Here is an 11,337-nt window from a genome sequence, read left to right as displayed (position 1 = left end):
TGAACAGCGATACCCGACTCATGATCTAGAGTTGGCCGCAGTGGTTTTTGGACTGAAGATTTGGCGGCATTACCTTTACGGGGAGAAGTGTGAGATCTATACCGACCATAAAAGTCTCAAGTATTTCTTTACTCAAAAGGATTTGAATATGAGACAAAGGCGTTGGTTGGAATTAGTGAAGGATTACGATTGTGAGATCCTCTATCATCCCGGAAAAGCCAATGTAGTGGCCGATGCCCTGAGCAGAAAGGGTCCCGGTCAAGTGGCTAATATGGTTCAGATCTCACCTCAGCTAGCAGAGGATATGGTTAGATCCAACATTGAGTTTGTGGTAGGTCAGCTTCACAACTTAACGCTGCAATCTGATCTGTTGGAAAGAATAAAAGTCGCTCAGATGACAGATCCGGAGTTAGTGAAGATCCGAGATGAAGTGTTGGCTGGTCAAGCCAAGGACTTTTCAGTGTCAGACCGTGGGATGCTTTTATATAAAGCCAGAGTTTGTGTTCCGAATAGTGTGGAACTTAGGAATGAGATCTTTGAGGAGGCTCATTCTATCCCGTATTCTCTGCATCCCGGCACCACTAAGATGTACCAAGATTTGAAACCGTACTTCTGGTGGAGCGGTATGAAGAAGAATTTGGTAGAATTCGTATCGAGATGCCTCACTTGTCAACAGATTAAGGCTGACCATCAGAGACCAGCAGGGTTGTTACAGCCTCTAACCCTACCAGAATGGAAATGGGAGGATATTACGATGGATTTTGTGGTCGGGTTACCTAGGACCACGGGTTTATTTGATTCCATCTGGGTAGTGGTGGATCGATTTACGAAATCTGCTCATTTTCTGCCGGTTAGAACAACATTTTCAGTGGATCAGTTGGCAGAACTGTATGTCAGAGAGATAGTGAGACTTCACGGAGTACCGAAGTCTATAGTTTCGGACAGGGATCCGAAGTTTACCTCCAAATTTTGGCAAAGTTTGCAACGGGCAATGGGTACAAAGCTGAAATTTAGTACAGCATTCCATTCTCAGACAGATGGTCAGTCCGAAAGGACAATTCAGATATTGGAGGACATGTTGAGAGCCTGTGTTATGGATTTTGAAGGCTCATGGAATAAGTATCTACCGTTGATAGAATTTTCGTACAACAACAGTTATCAGAGTACGATAGGGATGGCTCCCTATGAACTGTTATACGGTAGGAAATGTAGATCCCCTATCCACTGGGATGAGACAGGGGAGAGAAAATACCTAGGTCCAGAGTCAGTGCAGCGGACCAATGAGGCTATAGAGAAGATAAAAGCTAGAATGCTTGCCTCACAGAGCAGACAGAAGAGTTACGCAGATCCGAAACGCAGAGATGTTGAGTTCCAAGTAGGGGACCATGTGTTTTTACGAGTATCTCCGATGAAGGGGATTAAACGTTTCGGGAAAACAGGCAAGTTATGCCCTAGATTTACATTACCTTTCGAGATTCTCGAGAAGATAGGTCAAGTGGCATATCGGTTAGCATTGCCTCCAGCCTTATCAGCAGTTCACAACGTATTCCATGTCTCGATGTTGAGAAAATACGTTTCAGATCCCTCCCATATACTCAGTTATGAGAGTCTTGAGCTACAACCAGACATGACTTATGAGGAACAGCCAGTGCAGATCCTGGATAGAAAGGATAAAGTCCTTCGGAATAAGACCATAGCATTGGTCAAAGTTCTCTGGAGAAACAGCAAGGTGGAGGAAGCCACCTGGGAGCTAGAGTCAGATATGAGAGCTCAATATCCAGAGTTATTCAGGTTAGATTTCGGGGACGAAATCCTTTTAAGGGGGGGATAGTTGTAAAGCCCGCTTAGTTAATTTGGAAATTAGCAGTTGTTTATGATTAATTATGAAATTATTTATAGCTATTTAAATAATTTATTATACTGTTATTTATGGAATTCAGAAATGCATGGTTATGTTATTCAGTAGTTTTCATATTTTGCATTTTCGGTGCCCGGTATTTTGGAACTCGGCGTTTGGCTCAGTAGAAATCACAACTTAGTATGTTTTTAGTTTGGGACGGTTTATTAGATATTGGGAATGTCGGGAATGGCCGGGAATTTAGAATTTCCCAAAAATACCCCTTTAGTGATTTTTATGTGATTTTAGTGTGGAGGGGCAAAATGGTCTTTTTGCCCCAATGACTTTTTGTCTTTTAGTGAATTGATTATTTGAATTTAATTTTTTATGTTATTTAATTCTTGGCTGAAATGAGTATATGTTAAGTGGCTTTATTCATTAATTCATTTTTACAAAAGATTACACTTAGAAAAAATTACAAATTTTCAAACTCTCTCTCTCTTTTCCTCTCTCTCTCTCTTGGCTGTGCATGTGGGTGAAAAGGGCTGGATTTCTGCTCTGATTTTCAAGTGAATTCTCATCCAAATCTAAGCATTCTTCATGCTAGGTTAGCTTCTCTTGTTTCTTCTTGAAGTTGTTGAATTTTTAATGAAAAAGTTGAGTAAATGCATGATGTTTTTGGAGTTGTTGCTGCTGGTTATTGTTGTTTCTTTGATTAAAATGTTGAAATTAGTAGGTTTAATGAGATTGAATTGCATGCTTGAGTTTCTTGTTCTAGTTAGTTAGATTTTTATGTAAAAAAGTTATGAATTTTTGAAAGAAATGGTTCAATTTGTTGCTGTGAAGTTGCTGGATGTTCTTAGTTGTTTTCAGAGGGTTAGATATGCTTGTTTATGTGGATTTAACCAGGTTTGAATGCATGTTAGAGGGATTTGCTCAAGTTTGAGTTTAGAACTCAAAGCTTGAGCTTTAATGGAAAATTTTGTATCTGTGGTTTCTGGGCTATTTTAATGCTTTGAAAATGTTCTTTGGGGTATTTAGAGCAGGTCTGGAAGGTTTGGTATGATTTGGGTTTGATTTGGTTGAGTTAGGAATTTTGAAAAATTCCTGCGAGGAAGCGGAATTCCGGTTGTGCAACCGGAATTCCGGATGAGGGTCCAGTAATTCCCAGAACCGAAATTCCGGTTGGGCAACTGGTCTGCCGGTTGGGGAATTTTCAGAACCCGTGTTTTTCCTCGTTTTTATGTTTTAAGGGGTATTGCCATGCTTTTTATCGATAGGGAAACTTTTAGTTCCTAGTTTAAGTCCCCGGGAAGTGATTTAGCGTGTCACTTATAGTGTTGTGATTTTTATGGTTTAGGAGCACATGTCCGTAATCCGCTCAGCTAAAGTTCCAATCAGGTTGACCGGCACACCTGAATTCGGAATCCAGGTAAGATTAGTATAACAGTATGCATATGTAGATTACATGTTTAGCGTGCATGTAGGAAGCCTGTTAGATTACATTAGTTATGTATGTTGGCTTCGAACCATCCAACCTTGTCACGTCGGTACGAGTGGAGTATGACCGGCGGCGGAGTATGACCGGTTCGACCGATCAGGCTGACACTTGGTTGGTGGTTCCGTACTATTGACGTATCCCGTCGGTACAGGCTGGAGTATGACCAGCAGCCGGAGTATGACCGGTTCGACCAATCAGGTGGATATAGTAACACGTCGGTACAGGCTGGAGTATGACCAGCAGCCGGAGTATGACCGGTTCGACCGATCAGGTTGTTACGTGTCAATAGTACCGTCCCTATGAACGTTCAGAACTCAGTACCATGTTGGACATGGCAGTAGTGGCTCAGTACCATGTTGGACACGGTAGTAGCGGGACTCAGTATCGTGTTGGACACGACAGTTAGAATTATGTATGAGTATTATTATGCTTTCTTACTGAGTCTGTCGACTCACAGTTCTACGTTTATGTGTAGGTAAAGGCAAGGCTAAAGCTGATGGACCGTGAGCGAGCTTGTGAAGATTGTAAATGTCGGGGCGGTTAGGCCTGGAGCGTACGATCATCGGGACAGCGAGGCTGATTTTTGTAACTGGTCGTTAGACGACCTTTATTTTGTGTATCAGTTAAACAGTTAAATATTTTGCAAATGATTTTATAATCGGGATCCCGAGTCTTTTGTAATATTATTTTATAAGTTTAATTAAAAAGCAAAATTTTAATTAATCACGTTTTTCCATAAACCTCGTTGATTAGCAACGAGCTGCACAGCATGTTTAAAAATCACGTAATACGCCTATGTTAGTTAGGGTGTTACAATTATTGTCCAGCCATTTTGTTATTGGTGTCTACTATGATGTCATCAACATATATAAGTAATCCAAGGAAGGTGTCTTGTGTTTGTTTAATGAAAAAGGAATTGTCATTCTTAGATTGAGTGAATCCTTGTTGCAATAGGGTATGGCTTAATTTTGCATACCACTGCCTGAAGGATTGTTTAAGACCGTAGAGGCTTTTCTTCTATTTGCAAACTGCATTTTTAAGAATGGTGCCTTTAGGTTTGTAATCTTGTGGCAATTTCATGTAGATATCTTCATGTAATTCACCATGGAGGAATGCATTGTTTATATCCATGGGTGTAGGTGCCACTATTTGATGGCAGCAAGGGCAAGGAGATGTTTAAGTGTGTTGAACTCAGCCATAGGGGCATATGTTTCAAAGTAGTCAACACCTTGTTATTGAGTGTAGCCTTTAACTTCTAACTGAGCTTTGCATCTTTCGACTGAACAATTAGGGTTATATTTTATTCTATAGAACAATTTGTAGCTTATAGTGTGTTGGCCGGGAGGAAGTGGAACAACTATCTAGGTTTCATTAGCTTCAAGAGCATCAATTTCTGTATCCATGGAATTATTCCATACTTCTTCTTTGCAAGCTTCTGCATAGGAAGTAGGTTCAAAAAACTTGGTGATAGCAAGGGCAGTTGCTTTAAATTTGGGAGAAATTTTTATAAGAGAGAAATTTTATTATGGGGTGAGCTGTGCTGGATGTGGCATAGTTGTAATCCTACAGATAGGCAGGTTTGTTTATTTGTCTACCTAATTTTGTGGCTGGTCGGTTGTATGCTGATTGTTATTCAATTGGTTGAGTTGGTGATTGTGTGATGGTTTGATCATGAGCATGAGTACGATCAGTATTATTTATATGAGTCTGAGAATAATTTCAATGTTAGGATTATAAGTACTGGTTTTTGAAGGGTAAATAAATTCATAAAAGACTACATTTATTGATTGAAAGATATTTTTAGTTTTGATGTCAAGTAGTGTGTAGGCTTTCATGTTTTCAGGGTAGCCTATGAATATGTAGGCCCTAGCTCGATGTGCAAACTTATGTGGAGTATGAACATGAGATGCACAGGCTAGGCATCCAAAGTTCTTAAGATGTGCATATTCAAGTGCTTTATTGTGCATTAACTCATAGGAGGTTTTGTCTTGTAGAAGGACAGAAGGTGTTCGATTGAGCAAGTATACAACAGTTTTTACCATGTAACTCCAATAGGGTAATGGTAAGTTGGATTGAAATTCCAAAGCTCTAGCCACTTTTAAAATGTGTTGGTGTTTTCTTTCTACCACGATATTTTGTTGTGGTCTGCCCACACATGAATTGTAATTGATAACACCTTGTTTAGCATAAAAACTAGTTAGTGTTAATTCTTTTCATTGTCTGTTCTTATAGATTTGATGTTGCTTTTGTAATGTATATGTACAAAAATGAAAAAAAAAATTAATGATAGGAGGAGCATCAGATTTTACTCGAAGGAAGTATAACCATGTGTACCAAGAGTGGTCATCCACAATGGTTAGAAAATATTTATAGCCTTCAACAGAAGGTATATGATAAGGTCCCCAAATATCTAGATGAATTAGATCAAAAGTAGTTTTGGTAAAATTGTTATGAGATACAGAAGGTAATTTCTTTTGTTTGGAAAGATGGCAAGTAGCACCAATATCTATAATCCAAGAAATAGGAGATAAAGGATCGGGTTTACCAAAAAAAAAATTGTTGATGGTTGGGCCATATAATGTGGAAGCATCATTGGTAGGTTGCAACTGTTGGGTGAGCATTGAAATTAACTGATGACATTGAGCATGAGTTAATGAAGAAGTGGGGTTTTATTCATTTGAGATTGTGGAAACTTGTGAAGTTTTGGGAATACTGGGAGATGTGGATGGAACATCTGGTTTTCAAATGTTTGAAGCAGGGTGTTCATTGGATCCTAGTTTTCCATATCTCTTGTGGGAAACCATGAAGAAAATAACATTTGTCTTTATAAAGTCCTGGCTTTTGACAATGTGTGCAATGGGGTCGTGGCCTTTTGTTTCTTGAAGTTTGATTGGCAGTAGGATTAACATCAAGTGTAGAAGTGGCAGATGGATTATCAGTAGTTGTAGTTTTAGTGAGAGGGGGGTAATTCGATATCCTAAGGTTCTTTGTCTTTCTTGGAGGACAACCATGGAAAACACTTTATTAAGGGAAGAACAGTGATCAAGAAGTAATATTTGATCATGAATTGCATGATAAGATTCATTTAAACCTTTAAGAAATTGCAAGACTTGATCATGGTTGAGATGGTCTTGAGTTTGAGCTGCTACCGCACATGTGAAATTGATTCGAGGCCTGAGGTGATTAATTTTGTCTCACATTGCTGTTAACTTGGTGACGTAGGAACTATCAGATTCATCACTGTTAACACAAATTTTCGTTAACTAAATTAAAGTCTTTTTCGTGATGGATTTGCACAGAAACAATAGTAGTAAAAGAAAAAGAAATTACACAAAGCTTTTTTACGTGGTTTTGCAGTTAAAATTTTGCATAGTCCACGAGTCTATCTTATTAGATATTCCTGATAAAAACTATGGTTCTTTCTCTAAAGGACTTTTTGTCCCTTTTTCAATGTATCCTGCCCCTATTTATATTTACATAGGAAGGCAGTTAATTACAATCAAATTGATATTCCACAACAATAATCCCCTGAAATTGTGGGATTTGATTACGTCCCACGCAAAATAAATGCAGCTATTATTTGAAAATTTCATAGCTGTGATTTATCCACTTTTACCGAGTCAATGTATACGTGGATTAAACATGCTGTAAAGTGTATCTTGCTGGGGCATCTCACTAAGAACATAGCAACAACAACCCTGGCAGCGAGCTGGAGCTTTTCCGAGGTTGATAATGTAAATCTCATCTTTTCTGCTACTAAAGACATAACGCTCCATCTGATAATTGCAGTTCTTGGTGACAAGGTGATCTTCAGCAGTCAACATCATTTGAATGCCAACTTCTACCTGAGAGAGTTGACTCGACAGAGCAGTGGATCTCATTGAAAGATGTCTGAAGATGATTAGTGAAGGTACCAGGAGTATGCCTTCCTATAGTGAGATGGATGCCTCGCTATTCGTTGTTAAGATCCATTCAACTGTTATGCTTAGTTTGTATAATGTATATCATACGCTAAGTTTTCTAACAGTCAACATGTCTCGTCTACATCTCTTCATACGTAGTGAGGTTGGTGCCTCGTTTTGTACTACTGATGTCATCCTTATAATTGTGTCTTCTGATGCAGAATGGTTTCTCGTCAACGCATGATACAATAGTTTGTACATTCTTATCTCACTTAAGACTTTACAGTCAGCGAGTAGTAAATATACTCTATCAACTCCGCATTGAATGAGTTATTCTATTTTAATATCCTTTAATATCATCATCATTATATTTGTTGATTTGTATTCTCCCTGGTTACACATGTCCTTCTCAGAAGTACCAGCTGAATTTCGGGTATAACAATTGCCCCTTTAATTTTTTTTTAATGAAAAGTACTTTTTAAATGATTACAAAGGGTGTTTTTGTCTTAATCCCTTTTGAAAAAATGAATGTCCTCTCATTTTGGCAGTTTTGTGATTTCGAGGTATATCAGCATTTAATGACCATCTTTTCCACTTCTTTTTCAAATTTCTACCCGTTCGATTAATTGTCTCCCTGATCTAACAGAAATTAACCCAAGATTATAAAATGAAAAAAGGAATAACCCTTGCACTACCTTTGCCATTTCAGAAACTCTAAAAAAATTTCAAGCTTTTCTGCAAAAAAACCAGTCCCTAATTTGCCCGAAACCGTGCATGCTATCTTTGTCATTAACATTTTTCCTTCGAGTTTCATCTGATTTAGTTTTTGTCTTCAAGCATTCGAAGGGATCTTCACGCTGTTCGTTGTTTCGCAAATTGCAGAGCCGTTCATCGTCCCAAAAACCAAGTCTAAATAGTAAGTGACTTTTCTCCTTATTTTCTTACATGCTTTTAATGTTGTGTTTCTGGGTTTGATTACTAATTTCTTAGTCAGTACCTTTGTTACTTCATTTGGTTTTAGCAATTTTAGGACTGAATTGTATCTGGGTAAATGCTAGGGTTTAGGCAGAATGTAGGGTTTTGAGATTCTCCAATTTACCAACTTCTGGTTTCATAAATTTCTTCCAGGAATTGGGATTGCTTTCTCTTTGCAGCAATGTCCCAATCTGGTTGAGAATTTTATCGTCTAGAAGAATTCAAAATACCGTGTCCTATTGAACTTGCCATCCCATACAAACCAAGAACTATAGAACCCAAATCCAAATTACAGATAAATGATGCAAAAATTAGAGAACACTTAGTTAAAATTCACAAAGAAGATATTGCTAGTCGCCACAAATTCTTTTTGCAGGAACTTACAGAAGACAGACGCCATTTCTTGTGAGATGCTGCTTGGCCTAAACCCCCAGTTTGTCTTCTATTCCTTTGGCTAAGCCTTTGTTTTTACCTAAGGTCACAATTGCTTTGAACCAGGTGACTTGGATTTTGAAATTATGTCTTCCAAGCCAAGTAAATCAAAGACTCCCTAGGTGCGAGCCTTTGTTTTTACCCTAATGTCACTTTCGAGGCAAAGCTAATAGAGTCGAAGGTGCGAGCCATCGGAGGTTATGTAGGTGATACACTGAGGTCTTGTGGTATTTAATATAAACGAGACTGTCAGGTAAGATCGGTGGTTGTTGGCGAGTTTAGTTGTTATCCACAAGTGCGGCTTACTCGCGAAACATCTGAGGGGGTCAGTGGCAAGACTAGTACAAGTGGCTCGATCGGGATTGGTGGTTGGAGTCTCAAACACATCAGGGCTGGAGCAATAATCCCCCTGCAAGACTATTTCAAGGTCTTCCTAAACCATCTCTGGCTTGCCCCGTTTCAACTGAATCCCATTTAAAATAGAATCCTCGCAAGCTTGAAGGTTCTGTACAAAATTTTAAGATGGGAGTGCCCCACTTCCTTAGAAATAGAGTATCTCTACTCTGTCAAGGTAGTTCCGGCGAGGAAGAATACAGCAGGGCATTTTTACTATCTTCGGACTCACACAAGTGATCATAAGATCATTGTGGATTTTCCCAATAAAACTCCTTTTAAAGATGAGTTCTTTTAGACGACCAGTCTCCCCCCGATTGGCCCAACCACTTTTTGTATAATTCGTAAGTGACTATTTGCATAAGACTTGGTTAAATTAATCCATGACTTTTATTCTGGTTTATCTGACTACAATTTTTGCTTTATTTTTGGCAGTTGTCTCGAAAGACTTGCCCCTACTCCTAAAATGGCCGAGCGACACAAGCTCCTGATGGGTCTCCCATACGGCCTTCGGTCATGTGACTTTCTTTTGAACGAGGTCAACTCGAGGTCCGTGGGTCTCCTTACTGACAAGGAGTTTACTTGCGATTATAAATATCCGAAGTATTCTTCTTGATAGCAACTTCGTATCCCAGCCGAGGAAGAAGCTCAGGATCGTGTCGCTCGGGCACAATACCTCCAGAACACTTCCACTCGGGAAGCCGATGAAAGAGCATCCCGAGGTAATCAATGTGGTTGGTCACCCACAGTGCTTAGGGCCGAGCGTAACACTCTAGTGTCATTTTGAGATAGTCACTATAACTTTTATACTTGGCATCCCCTCCTCGTAGATCGCATTACGCATAGGTTTGATAGATGGTATCCCAGTTTCCACGTCCAAATTAACTCTACTGAGTCATACTTCGAGATAGCCAAACAGTACGGAACCAATATGGATAGGGAAAGTCACTTAGACGCAAGCTGGGATTTAGAACCAATTGATCCCTATGATATATTCAGGATCACGGGTTGTAGGGATTTTAGTGGATATTAAAGTCCTTCTTCCTCGTCTTCTAGTGATTATGGTAAATTCCTTAGGCATGAAATTATGCCCCAATCTCCCCTTTTATTTCTCTTTCAATACATATTTAACACTTTATCTTATCTCGCAGAAATGAATTTCGAGGGTCTCGTACACAGCAAGGGAAAGAAGAGGACGACCATCCCGGAGGCTCCATCAAACATTGACGTGGAACTCCCTAAAAGGCATAAGAAGTCTACTACTAACAAGAAGTGAGCCTCCCAGGTCGTTAATCTCGAGGTCCCTAAAACTGAAACTTAGGATCCGATTTCTCCTTGGATCCCCGCAAGTACCGACAAGCCTCTTCTCAAAGCGACTCAAGCTTCTTCCTCCTCGAGCCAAGCCCTCGAACACATTGCATGTCGAGGCTGGAAAAACTGGCCCAGAGTATACTGTAGAGTTTGGTGCAGTATGCTGGCGTCATTTCAAGGCTTTCCTCCCCCATGAATGGGATTTAATCAATCATGGGGATCTAGGGGCGATGCTCACAAGGAGTTTGTCTCACAGCCTCTCGATAGGTTTTCCTTATCCTTATTTGCTCACTTCTTTTTTTTTATCACTTTCAAAATACTCATGTATCTTTGTTTGTTGGTTTCCAGACTTCTTTCCTATGCTTTGTTGCCTAGCAGCGAGGCTTGGAAAAGATAAAGTATCTAGAGGGCGAGGTCCAGAACATGATAGGCCAGCGCGAGGCTATGACTAAGCAATGGAATGATGCTAAACTGGAGATTACTTGCCTTACTAAAGATGCCGAGAAGGTGAAGAATGACCTTGATGCCAAGCTTGAAGATGCCAAGAAGGAGGCGAAGGACAAGACTGATCCATGTGTGAAACTCCAAGGGGGACTTGATGCAGCCAAGGTAACACATGATGGGAAAGAGACCGAAACCATTGAACGATGCAACATTGTTGGCCTTCGTACCATTTACCAAGCTTGTATGGAAAATCCGAAGATGGATACGAGTTTCTTGGGAGAGTCTGAGGAAGAAATTCTTCCTTTCTGCGAGAAGACTAAGAAAGAGGAAGAAGATGTCGAAGAGCAGCAGAAGAAGAACTGTTCAAGTCTCCTACTATGTAGGCTTGGTTTTTATTTGTTTTTATTTTATTTAGGCAAACGGTCTTAAGACCGAGACAATGGTTTGCCCCTTGTGGAACTTTTTTGTAAAGACAAATTTGCAAGGTTGGATGGCCAACTTTGCTTTTATTTCATCATTCTTGAATGCTTCGTATATTTTTA

Source organism: Cannabis sativa, chromosome X (assembly GCF_029168945.1).
Source record: "Cannabis sativa cultivar Pink pepper isolate KNU-18-1 chromosome X, ASM2916894v1, whole genome shotgun sequence".
NCBI lineage: Eukaryota > Viridiplantae > Streptophyta > Magnoliopsida > Rosales > Cannabaceae > Cannabis > Cannabis sativa.
The sequence above is the reverse complement of the archived record's forward strand: the minus strand, read 5'-3'. Positions refer to the sequence as shown.